The sequence below is a fragment of the Nycticebus coucang genome, chromosome X, assembly GCF_027406575.1.
Source record: "Nycticebus coucang isolate mNycCou1 chromosome X, mNycCou1.pri, whole genome shotgun sequence".
Lineage (NCBI taxonomy): Eukaryota > Metazoa > Chordata > Mammalia > Primates > Lorisidae > Nycticebus > Nycticebus coucang.
The window spans coordinates 124,685,196-124,699,247 of NC_069804.1; the positions used below are offsets into that span (position 1 = coordinate 124,685,196).

The 14,052-nt window shown below is 37.7% G+C and overlaps 1 protein-coding gene across 4 annotated transcripts in view; it reads left to right on the forward strand.

The window, feature by feature from the left end:
- Nucleotides 1-14,052, forward strand: part of LRCH2 (leucine rich repeats and calponin homology domain containing 2) — a 250,428-nt gene that overhangs the window by 550 nt on the left and 235,826 nt on the right. The window lies entirely within an intron of this gene.

Genomic DNA, 14,052 nt, shown 5'->3' on the forward strand with positions numbered 1-14,052 from the left:
CAGGGAATAGGGGAGGGGAGGAACGCTGAGTGAAGGATATGTGGAAACTGGGTGGGATGTTAGGGGTGAAAGAGCATTATTGTTAAAGCAGTTTCTCTGGTAAGGGTGGGAGGGAGATATTGATTGACACCTTCCTTAATGCATTTCTTTCAACTCTCCTGTATGTTCCCAACCGTGTGTGTGTGTGTGTGTGTGTGTGTGTGTGTGTGTGTGTGTGTGTGTGTGTGTGTGTGTGTAGGGACAAAACCAAACCAAACCAAACAATACATGAAATCATAATTTCTACATACTCCTTAAAGGCATACATGCCCTCAAGATTGGCATATCCCTTTTCAGAGTACAGCAGCAGTATTGCCATGGTTTTTCTGTGTTCTTATTTTGTGTGATTTAATCATCCTAGGATAGTGTTGGCTTCTTTCTTGTCACGTAATGCCTTTAAAGACTGAGGTTTTTCATTTTTCTGGTGTTCAGAAGGTAGTTTCAGTTAAACTAGTATTTGTTGCAGTGGCAAATTAAATCATTAATCACTTACAGGTCTGGTTGCTAAGGGAATGATAATCTTTGTTTTGATTTATCTTAGAGTCTTAATTTTTACTGGAGAAAGCCAATTTTAAGGGCACTTTCGAGAAAAAAAATAACTCCTTTCCTTAAGGAGTTGTGGATTAATGGCTTATCATTTTGGATGAGAAATTGCCTGTCATAATGTTCTTCATATACTCTCTGGTAGTCTTTGTTGTGGCTGGCATTTGTTAGAAACACACTCTCTTGCAAGCCAATACGGAAAATATTTTAGGTACATTTTGGTTTATGAAAGGTTTTTTTTGCCTTTTATAATCTTTAAATTTGTTAGTTTTGTGTCTCTTTTCATCTTCTTTGCTGAAGTAAATCCTGGACAGAATTATTTTAATATAGTGATTTTGAAACAGTATGGTAAGTAAATTCACCCATAGTGAGAAGTGGTAAAAGACCTCTTATTTTTAGTACAAGACAATTTCAGTGTATTCAGTTTCAATATATTGAATCGAGGGTATGTGTGTTGGAGCAGGGTGGGGAGAGGAAGAAAATCTAAAATTGAAGCTGTCGACCCAGTGATTCTTTTAGGAATTATCTAAGAACTGTGAATGCATATAGATCACTCATTTTATATTTTGTTTTTTTTTTTTATTATTTTTGTGGTCATAGTGATACACATATTTATTTTATTTAATTAATTTATTTATATAGTTTTTGAGACAGAGTCTCACTCTGTTGCCCTGGGTAGAGTGCTATGGAGTCATAGCTCACAACAACCTCAGACTCTTGGGCTCAAGCTATCCTCTTGCCTCAGCCTCCCAAGTAGCTACAGGCACCAGCCTCAACATCCAGCTAGTTTTTGTTGCAGTTGTAATTGTTTAGTTGGCCCAGGCCCTATTCAAACCCACCACTGTTAGTATATGTGGCTGGCGCTGTAACCACTGTGCTACAGGCCCTGAGCCTGTGTGTCTTTTTCTTTTTTCTTTTTTTGTTTATTTTTATTTATTTATTTATTTATTTATTTTTTATTGTTAAATCATAGCTGTGTACGTTAGTGCTATCAAGGGGCACAATGTTCTGGTTTCATATACAATCTGAAATATTCTCATCAAACTGATCAATGTAGCCTTCATGGCCTCATTTTATATTTTGGAAAGCATGTTTGAATATTTACTCCTTCACTCTGAACAGATTTCCTAAACAATTGTTTATTTATGTTTATTTATGACTATTGACATGATATTATTCTACTTGGTGTGTTCTTCATAAGACTTCCAAGAAAAATTATTTCAGACTGCATCATTATGGGGCTATATTATTCTTGTTTATTGTTCTTTATAACCTATCAAGGATCCTTCTATCTGCAGAAGAAAGTTTAGGAATTCTGCCTTGGCATTCAGGGCTTTCACTGTCAGGCTCCAAGGTATTATTGCAAACTTACCTTCCAAAACACTCCTACGTGGAACCTTTTCTAACAACTAGATCAACTTTCTGTACCTTAGATGTATTTTGTGCATTTCTGCCTCGTTTTTTGTACAAGGTCATCTGCATGCTTGGGGTTTCCATCTCTTTTCCACCTATTTAATTTTGTTCAGTCTCCAGCTCTTCCAAGAAGCTGTCTCCAACTCCTTTAGAGTAGTCTCCTATTTCTTTGAATTCCCCTGACACTGTCTTTACCACTTACTTGGCAATGTTGGCTCTATTTTCTTTTTATGTTTCTGTCTTGTTGTTCCTGAGAAGATGGAGAGTCCCTTATAGTTAGGGAATAAACCATACACTTGTTTAGTCCTCTCATTATATATTCCTTGTATTATATTTGATAATTTTTCTTATAAATATGAATGTCATCTTATGCATTATAATCTTTGGCTTTTAAGTTTTAGTTGGTTTTCTGTGGCAAGCTTCAACACACCAGAACCATAGTTGTTAATGGTAAACATTCATTCATCATAAACATCATTTTACTTTTTCTTTTCAGTTGAGTGAGTGTTTCCTGTGGGAATACTTGAAAATAAGATAAGAATAGAAAAGATCTCCTGTGGCTCTTTTTTCATTTAATAAGATAACGTATGGGGCACTCATTTGCCATTTCTTTTTGACAAAATTCAGCCCTGAGATTTTTTTTTCAGCCATGAAATTTTAGGAGCAGTATTCATTATGCATAGATGAAAGTAGGTACACCACAACTGAAGAAAAATAGAGCATGTTGGAGATTATACATACATACACCCACACACAGATATACAGATACATATACACAAAACATGTTCTCTATTTGATAAAAAGGGCCTGTTCCATGATATATATATATATATATATATATATATATATATATATATATATATATATATATATATATATATATATATATATATATATATATTTTTTTTTTTTTGGCCGGGCACCACCTCAGGTTTATGGGGCCAGCGATCTACTCCTTTGACCCACAGGCACTGCCCCTGAGATATTGTTAGACTTAAAATGACTCTCAGTGGGATAATGTTTTGAAACCAAATTGATCAGTTAGACAAGTGTAAAATGGGAAGAGACTAGAGGAAGGGAAAATAGCTAAGAAGCTATTATGTTAATTGAGGTGAGAGGTGGTGAGAATTTCTATTGAAATAATATTGAGTAAGAGAAAATTGATACATTTCAAAAGAAATGAGAGGGCTTTTTGTGTTATTTCACCACCTTGGCTGAACGTTACCATTGCAAAGGAGTTTTTTTTTTTTTTTTTAACTTACACCTGGGCCCCACCCCAGACCAATTAAATCAGAATCTCAGCAGCAAAGGCTTTTTTTTCCTGTAGAGAGTCTCACTTTGTCACCCTCTATAGAGTGCTGTGGCATCTCAGCTCACAGCAACCTCCAATTCCTGGGCTTAGGCAATTCTCTTGCCTCAGCCTCCCAAGTAGCTGGAACTATAGGCAACTGCCACAACACCAGGCTATTTTTTTGTTTAGGTTTGGCTGGGGTCGGGTTTGAACCCGCCACCCTCCAAACTTGCCACCCTCGGTACATGGGGCCGGCACCCTACCAAATCTTCCCAAGTGATTCTAATGCTCTGTGAAGAGTTGAGAAACCCTAAACTAGCTTGTTTATTTAGGAACTCAAGAAATATTTGTGGTTTGCATGAATGAGAACATTGATAAAAGTTTAATCTTTTTTTTTAGCTATTTATTTATTTATTTAGCAGGTCCAGGCCAGGTTTGAACCTGCCACCCCTGCTACATGGGACCGGCACTCTAACCACTGAGCACAGGGCGCCACCCCATTAATGGTTAATCTTTTTTTTTTTTTTTTTTGTAGGGACAGAGTCTCACTGTACCGCCCTCGGTAGAGTACCGTGGCGTCACACAGCTCACAGCAACCTCTAACTCCTGGGCTTACGCGATTCTCTTGCCTCAGCCTCCCGAGCAGCTGGGACTACAGGCGCCCACCACAACGCCCGGCTATTTTTTGGTTGCAGTTTGGCCGGGGCTGGGTTTGAACCCGCCACCCTCGGCATACGGGGCTAGCGCCCTACTCACTAAGCCACAGGCGCCGCCCAATGGTTAATCTTAAAGCCACTTGTCAAGAGGGTCAAAACCAAAACTAGGAACTAAGTGCTCAAGTTGTAGTTCAGTGTTTTGTCAGTGGATTTGTGAAGTCAAGAGACTGTTTTTTCCATCATACTGTATCCATTCATCACATCTTACTGTGAATAGAAACTTACTAGGAGCCTATAGTTTCCTTAGTTTCCATGTATAACTCTGGTTTACATTTCATACTGTTTCATAAATTTTTGTACATAGTGACCCCAAAATATGTAGCAGCAAAATCTTGTTTTCTCTGCTTTGAGGAAAAAATGGATGGTACGCAGCTGTTGGCAAAGTTTATCTTTGGTGTCTTTTTACCTCTCTGCCCTTGTGTCTTCTTTTTAACAGCCCCCTCCCTCTCTGTCCCTATCAATCTTTATTCCTTTCTCTTTCTCTCTTCAGCTTCACTCCCGTAACTTTACTGGAAGGATTAGAAGATTAACATTTAAAAGAAGTTTGCTAATTTACTTCACTCTCTAATTGTTGATTTCTGCTCTTGACCTTTTTGAGTAGATACCCCTTGGTTTAAAATTTTCACCCACAGGAGTACATAACAAATGGGGATCAGAAATTTGGTAACTCTTTTCAATAAAGTAGGGGACTCGCGCTATAATTATAGTCTTCTCTGAGATGGTAGGTACATTTGGCAAGATGAAGGGAAATTGCCTAAAACTTTTTGGTCCGTCTAGATACTACAATAATTTGTTGATTTGAAAATGTATTTAATAATTAAACAAATCCTAGACCCTTTCATAGTTGTGAGATTCTGTCACCAGTGATACAATAAGTAGATATGTTTCAGCCTATTTGCAGCTGCTTCTCTGTTTCTTTACACCCGTTTAATGTACAGCAGTGGTAGGTCCGTGAAACAGATTTAGGAATTCTTACATACTTCATATTGTGCTGTGTCCTGGATAATTATATGTTTTCCTGTAAACCAGAAGTCAACTCTAGTATTTCCTGCATGTGCTGGTTCACCTCTTCAACTGTGGGGCATGGAGCATTGCATCAGTTTGGAAAATGGAGCCAGATAAACTGTAGCATTTGATTTTGTGAAGGTCCACTCAGTGCATTTAGTGGAATGAGCTCCTGACTGATTTTGTGGTCTTATTCAAATACCTGGCTTACTTTATGTAACAAATATTTTCCTGAAAAATCGAATATGAAACACTTTTGGCAGTTGACTTTTTTTGTGTGAGACAAGAGTCTCACTATGTCACCCTCTGTAGAGTGCTGTTGTGTCACAGCTCACAGCAACCTCAAAGTCTTGGGCTTCAGCCATTCCCTTGCCTTAGCCTCCCAAGTACCCTGTTTCCCCGAAAATAAGACATTTTCCGAAAATAAGACCTACTTACAGGAAAGATAAGACGTCCTCTGAAAATAAGACCTAGTGCATCTTTGGGAGCACACCTTAAAATAACACACTGTCTTATTTTCGGGGAAACAGGGTAGCTGAGAGTACAGGTACCTGCCACAACGTCCGGCTATATTTTGGTTGGGTTGTAGTTGTCATTGTTGTTTGGTAGGCCTGGGCTGGGTTTGAACCCGCCAGCTCCGGTGTATGTGGCTGGCGCCCTAGCCACTGAGTTATAGGCATCAAGCCAGTTGACTCGTATTTTAATTGCTGTGGATTGAATTTGAGTTGCTGAGTCTTACAGTGATTTATTTTATTCAATGACAAATTTTATAGTGTAAACAGTTGTTCCATAATTTCTTTCTTTTGCAAGTTCACATTTTAAAATAGAATCATGTCTTAAGTTGGATTAAATTCATCATTAAAATAATATCTATAAATACCATTTGCACAACTCTTTATAAATTTCTAAGCATTTTCATGTATGTCATCCTATTGTATCCTAATTGTAACCCTGTGAGCTTGGCCAGAGTATGCAGTAATTACTCCTTGTGGTTCAGAAGGCTTAAATGATGAGTATGGCAGAGTATGGATCAGAGCCTAGGTTATCCCACTCTAGCCCTATTCCAATGTTTTTTCTACTGTAACATTTCTCTTTTAACAAAGCTATTATTATATAAATGGAAAAAACTATTATTAAAATAAGCACTATGCCAGTAATAGGCTATTTTATCTGAACAATAAATGCTTAATTTAACTTAATAGGTTTTTGTTTGCAGTATGGTGTTTCGTTTTATGTGTATTTGCATAGCTTATGATGCCTCACTGTCTGATGGTTTTAGAATGGATTCATTAAGGAATTATTCATTGAACTCCAACTTTAGAAACTTGATTATGGCTAATAGAAAAGAAAGAGACATGGTTCTTGTCTTTGCAGGGTTTATATAATATTGAATGTATACAATATTATGTTTAATAGTAAGAAAATATATAACAGAGTTCATAATAGTATACTGTACAAATGAGAGATAGGGAACTGTGGCATAAGGCTGAATTTATTAGAGGTTAATTTTGTTTGGGAAAGCTTTTTGAAAAAATCAGGTTAGGTACTTTCTGCACAGCATGTACTATATAGAAAAACAGAAGTGTTTGATTGGGGTATTTTAAGATTGGGGTTAGTGGAATATTTTGCTTAGGATTTAAAATTAAATATTTAATTTTAGATTATTTCTGATATAAACTCTGAAGCATTTGTTTGCATCAAAGATATCTGGAACCTCTTTGACCACAAAAAGCTGATGCTAGGGACACTTCACAAATAAAAGTAATAAAAAACTGTTAATTTGCTAGGAGGTAGTATTTAAGTTCCAAGGCACACAGTGAAACTTTGCAAAAGGGCATATTCTTTTCTCAACCCAGCTTACCAGTGCACTCAGAGAGATGCTTAAACTGTGTGATACCTATCCACCATTCTACAGAGGCTGGTTATCATCATGGCCAGGCAGGGGAAATCTTTTAGTTTTCTTTTTTTCTCTACATTTTGGGTGCATTTGGGTGCTTCTTGAAGCATTGTAATACTCTTATAATGAGTTATCTGAAAAGTTTCATAAAGGATTGTCTGTTTCTCTTTTATAGAAATAAATACCTCACATGCCGGGGAATCATTTAATATAATAAAAGAAAACGTATATATCAGTTTAATAACAATTTAAATTTGTGTTTAATCTTTTAGCTAGCGTACTCAATCTGATAAGGGGGTTAAATGTTAAATCTTTACTTTTTCCTCTTTCAAATAAGTTATAAATTCCACTTATAGACTACCAGACAATGGACTGTAATAGATAATTAAACAGTGGGTATTTTTTTTTTTTTGTAGAGACAGAGTCTCACTTTATGGCCCTCGGTAGAGTGTCATGGCATCACACAGCTCACAGCAACCTCCAACTCCTGGGCTTAAGCGATTCTCTTGCCTCAGCCTCCCAAGTAGCTGGGACTACAGGCGCCTGCCACAACGCCCAGCTATTTTTTGGTTGCAGTTCAGCCGGGGCCGGGTTTGAACCCGCCACCCTCAGTATATGGGGCCAGTGCCTTACCAACTGAGCCACAGGCGCTGCCCAAACAGTGGATATTTTCTAATGTATTTTTTATATCAAATATTTCTAAAGAAAAAGTTTTCCAAATAGGAAAGTAAGCTCTTTCCTTTTTGTGTATACCTTGTTGATTCTGTGTACTCTTTTATTGTTTGTGAAATAAATTGTTGTCACACCATTTTTAAATTAATTATTTCCATCTCTTTCAGTGGAATATTACAGATTCTAGGTGACAAGAGACAGATATAAAATAACTGTAGCATAAACTTTTATTTGAACTCTGGAAACCAATTTTAGAACATTTGTGAATATGAGTGTTACTAAAAAATAGCTTCATTAATGATTCTGTTCCTAAGAGAATCTAGTATGTGTAGCCTAGAAAAATTTGCAATATGTAAGTCCTTAATACTTTGAGCTAATTGGTTGAGGATGTCTGAATCTATAGGAAACATTAATAAACATAAAAAATGTAAAGATATTTATGAATTGAAAAAAATAGTAAATTGAACATAGATAACTGGATCCTTAACCTACTTTAATGAGTATGTAAGAATGGATTTGTCGGGCGGCGCCTGTGGCTCAGTGAGTAGGGCGCCGGCCCCATATGCCGAGGGTGGCGGGTTCAAACCCAGCCCCGGCCAAACTGCAACAAAAAAATGGCCGGGTGCTGTGGCGGGCACCTGTGGTCCCAGCTACTCGGGAGGCTGAGGCAAGAGAATCGCTTCAGCCCAGGAGCTGGAGGTTGCTGTGAGCTGTGTGATGCCACGGCACTCTACCAAGGGCCATAAAGTGAGACTCTGTCTCTACAAAAAAAAAAAAAAAAAAGAAAAAAAAAAAAAAAGAATGGATTTGTCACATTGATTTTTATATAAAGGTGTTAAAGTTGCTGCTTTCAAAGAGTTTATGATTTCATAATGGCATAAATTAAGAACTTACATCCTATTACATAGCCTAGATACATAGGTCTTATTGGTGGGTGGGGGTTGCTTCCAGGGAATATTGGCAGTTTCTGGAGGCCTTTTTTTTTTTTTTTTTTTTTTTGTAGAGACAGAGTTTTACTGTATGGCCCTCGGTAGAGTGCCATGGCATCACACAGCTCACAGCAACCTCCAACTCCTGGGCTTAAGCGATTCTCTTGCCTCAGCCTCCCGAGTAGCTGGGACTACAGGTGTCTGCCACAACACCCAGCTATTTTTTTTTTGTTGTTGCAGCTCGGCCGGGGTCAGGTTTGAACCTGCCACCCTCGGTATATGGGGCTGGCGCCTTACCGACTGAGCCACAGGTGCCGCCCTGCCTTTTTTTTTTTTAAAGAGATGGATTCTTGCTATGTTAACCAGGCTAGAGCAAAGTGGTCATTCAGAGGTACAAATCAAAACGTACTAGAACCACGAACTCTTGGGCTCAAGCAATCCTCATGCCTCAGCTACCCAAGTAGCTGAGACTGTATACAGGTACGTTCCACCACACCTGGCTAGAGACATTTTTGATCCTCACAATTTGGAGATTGCTACTGACATTTTGTGGGTAGAGGCAAGGGATGTTGCCAAGTGTGCTAAACTGAAAAGAGCAGCCCCACACAAGCAAAGACTTGTCTCTTCCAAAATGTCAGTGATGTCAAAGTTGAGAAACCTTGGGCTAGAGTAAGATAAATGTTACAAGTGAAAACAAAGTGCCGTGAAGGTTCAAAGAGGGAGAGATGACATGTGATTGGGTTCTTGGAGCATCAGAGGGGGCTTTATAAAGAATGGTGGATTGAGGGCTGCGCCTGTGGCTCAAAGGAGTAGGGCGCTGGCCCCATATACTGGAGGTGGTGGGTTCAAACCCAGCCCTGGCCCCCCCCCCAAAAAAAAATGGTGGATTAGTTTGAAGGAGGAGGCATCACATTTTACAGTTACGCATAGCAGGAGGAAACTACATGAGTATTGATATCCCAGAGTCTCCTCAAACTCAGTATGTCCAATAAAGAACTCTTGTTACTATGACTCTAGATCCCTTCATTACCCAGATCTGAAACTTGGGAGTTCTCTCAACTCTTCTTTTTCCTTCACTTTCTATATCTAGTCAGTTATAACTCTGAGTAGATTTCGGATGTTTCCTTCCTGTTTATTTTCACTGCCTTTGTTGTACAGATTCTCCTTCTCATTCTTGACAGGAACTCTCAGTAGTTTCCAAAATGATCTCTCTACCTGAAGTTTGCTTCAACTCCAGTCAGTCCTCCATACAGTAGCCAAGTCACTCTTTCCAATGAGCAAACCTGATTTTCATTTGTTGCTAAAACACCTTTAAGCTAGTAGCTAGTTCCCTATAAGAACATTTCAAAATCTTATTTCCTTATTCCTTGCTTTGAACATTAATTAAGAATTAGAATAGCTAATCTATATACTATGCTTGCTTTATTTAACTTTGGTAATATTTATATTTTATTACATAAAATTAAGTTTCTAAGATTCATCAAAATTATTGTGAAAAACTAGTTCATTCTTTTTGATGGCTGCATTATCTTTAATTATGTGAATCTACTACACTTTTATTTATTTGCTTTTTCATTGATTGCCACTTGCATTGTTTCATCTTTTTTTCCTCTTATTAATAGTGCTGTATACGCCTTATTATACATGTCTCTTATTGTATAGGTGTAAGAATTTCTTTTTTGTATATATTTGGGAATGGAATTGCTGGGTTCTGTGGTATGTCAGCGTTCTAACTGGTTTATAATTTATATTACCATCAACATGTATAGGAAAGTCTGAATACAGTTGTCCTCCAAAACATAGTATTGTCAGATTTTAAAATTTTGGCCAAATAGGTTTAAAATTATATTTTATTTTATTTTATTTATTTATTTTGAGATAGAGCCTCAAGCTGTTGTCCTGGATAGAGTGCTGTTGCATTACAGCTCACAGCAACCTCCAACTCCTGGGGTCAAGCTGTTCTCCTGCCTCTGCCTCCCAAGTAGCTGGGACTACAGGCACCCGCCACAGTGCCCGGCTATTTTTTGGTTGCAGCTGTCATTGTTGTTTGTCGGTCCTGGGCTGGATTCAAACCCACCAGCTCAGGTGTATGTGGCTGGTGCCTTAGCCGCTTGAGCCACAGGCGCTGAGCCTAAAATGGTATTTTAGTGAAGACTTCTTGATTTATATTTCCTTGTTCACCAAGCATGTTAACATTTCTTGAAATGTTTATTGACCATATGTGTTGCTTGTGAAATAACTTTTTTTTTTGATACAGAGTTTTACTATGTCACCCTCGGTTAGAGTGCTTTGTCGTCACAGCTCACAGCAACCTCAAACTCTTGGGCTTGGGCGGTGCTTGTGGCTCAAGGAGTAGGGCGCCGGTCCCATATGCTGGAGATGGCGGGTTCAAACCTAGCCCCGGCCAAAAAAAAAAAAAAAAAAAAAAAGTTAAAAAAAAAGGTTAAAAAAAAAAAAAAAAAACTCTTGGGCTTAGGTGATTCTCTTGCCTGAGCCTCCCAAGTAGCTGGGATTGCAGGTGCCCACCACCATGCCCAGCTATTTGAAATAAATAACTATTTATTTTGCCCATTTTATATTTATTATTTATCTTTTTTTGTAGGATTCTATGAATTTAAAAAATACTTCTTACACTAATAATTTTTTAGTTTTGTATATTGTGAATATCTTCCAATTTATTACTTGCTGTTTTTTTAAGGGATTTTTGATGAACAAATGTTCTAAATTTTAGTACAGATTTATCAGTCTTGAATTTTATAGTCAATAATTTCTGTGTCACATTTAAGAATATGTATTCATCTACATTTTTTTAACTAAGACTTTTAAAGTTTTGTTTCTGGGCTGAGCATGGCGGTTCATGCCTGTAATTCTAGAACTCTGGGAGGATCAGGTGGGTAGAATGCTTGAGTTTAGGAGTTTTCAGACCAGTCTGAGCAAGAGTGAGACCCCATCTCTACTAAAACAAAAAGGCTGGATGTTGTGGCCGATGCCTATAGTCCCTGCTGCTCCCAACTACTTGGGAGGCTGAGGCCAGAGGATCGCTTGAGCCCAAGAGCCTGTCTGAGGTTACTGTTTGCATCATGGCACTTAACACCAGGACAATAGAATGAGACTCTGTCTCAAAAAAAAAAAAATAAAGTTTTGTTTCTGGTATTTAAGTTCTTAATTAACATAGAATTGATTTTTATATATAGTATGAGGTAGACGTCCATTTTCATGTTTTTTTTTTTTCTTTTTGAGACAGAGTCACAAGCTGTTGCTCTTGATAGAGTGCCGTGGCCTCACACAGCTCACAGCAGCCTCCAACTCCTGGGCTTAAGTGATTCTCTTGCCTCAGCCTCCCGAGTAGCTGGAACTACAAGGCGCCTGCCACAACGCCCAGCTATTTTTTGGTTGCAGTTCAGCCGGGGCCAGCGCCTCACTAACTGAGCCACAGGCGCCGCCCTGAAATGTACATTTTTAACAGCAATAATTCTATCATACTGTGTATATAGTTTTACATTCTAAATGCCCTAGTTATTACCCGGTGAGTGTATTTTCATACTAAGATACCGAGTATATGATTTTTAAAGGATACAAGCTATTCCATTTTAAAGATTTGCCATATTTTATTTAGCCTTTGCCCTATTGTTGGACATTTAAATTATTTCTAAGTTTTTACTTTTTTAAATAATTCTGAAGTACGTGTTACAGATTGGGTTTTTGGATCAATGTGTATGAACAGTTTTAAGGACCTTAATTCATATTGCCAAATTGTGTTCCAGAAAAGTTACCTCATTTTGTATTCCTATCAATGGTTATATGGAAGTGTTCCATTCAAAATAGCCTTGCCAACACTGAGTAATGTGTTTAAAAACCTTTAAATTTTGTGGATGAATTATGCTATCTTAATCTTTACATTTGTTTTGATTACAGTGAGGTGGAATGTATGAGTCTTGGTCATTGATAGTTTTCATTTTTTTTAATCTGTTTATGTTTTATCTATGAATTATTATCACCACTTGTTGATAAACTGAATTTTTTTTTCTTTTTATGTGGCTAAACCTGGAAACCTTTCATATGTGAATTCTTTTTTTATTTGATACTTTGAAAGTCCTTCCACTGCAACTATTCACTCAAATGTTTTCTAGTTTTTAAATGGTTCATTTTCATGTTTATCTTTTTCCTCCATCTGGATTTCATTTTATAAAAGTTATGTGATGAGGCTATAATATTTGTCTTTTGAAAATAAAGTTATTTGCTCCACTGTCATACTTAAAAGATCTTGAAAAAATAATACTTCGTTTTATATGGAATCAGAAAAAACCTCAAATAGCCAAGACATTACTCAGAAATAAAAACAAAGCAGGAGGAATCACGCTACCAGACCTCAGACTATACTATAAATCGATAGTGATCAAAACAGCATGGTACTGGCATAAAAAAGAGAAGTAGATGTCTGGAACAGAATAGAGAACCAAGAGATGAATCCAGCTACTTACTATTATTTGATCTTTGACAAGCCAATTAAAAACATTCAGTGGGGAAAAGATTCCCTATTTAACAAATGGTGCTGGGTGAACTGGCTGGCAACCTGCAGAAGACTGAAACTGGACCCACACCTTTCACCATTAACTAAGACTCTCACTGGATTAAAGATTTAAATATAAGACATGAAACTATAAAAATACTAGAAGAGAGTGCAGGGAAAACCCTTGAAGAAATCGGTCTGGGTGAGTATTTTATGAGGAGGACCCCCTGGGCAATTGAAGCAGCTTCAAAAATACACTACTGGGACTGGTCAAACTAAAAAGCTTCTGCACAGCCAAGAATACAGTAAGTAAAGGAAACAGATAGCCCTCAGAATGGGAGAAGATATTTGCAGGTTATGTCTCCAACAAAGGTTTAATAACCAGAATCCACAGAGAACTCAAACGCATTAGCAAGAAAAGAACAAGGGATCCCATCGCAGGCTGGGCAAGGGACTTGAAGAGAAACTTCTCTGAAGAAGACATGCACACAGCCTACAGACATATGAAAAAATGCTCATCAATCCTTAATCATCAGAGAAATGCAAATCAAAATTACTTTGAGATATCTTCTAACTCCAGTAAGATTAGTCCATATCACAAAATCCCAAGACCAGAGATGTTGGCGTGGATGTGGAGAAAAGGGAACACTTCTACACTGCTGGTGGGAATGCAAATTAATACATTCCTTTTGGAAAGATGTTTGGAGAACACTTAGAGATCTAAAAATAGATCTGCCATTCAATCCTATAATTCTTGTACTAGGTATATACCCAGAAGACCAAAAATGACATTATAACAAAGATATTTGTACCAGAATGTTTATTGCAGCCCAATTCATAATTCCATAAGTCATGGAAAAAGCCCAAGTGCTCATTGATCCACGAATGGATTAATAAACGGTGGTATATGTACACCATGGAATATTATGCAGCCTTAAAGAAAGATGGAGACTTGGGCGGCGCCTGTGGCTCAGCAGGTAGGGCGCCGGTCCCATATGCCGGAGGTGGCGGGTTCAAACCCAGCCCCAGCCAAATTA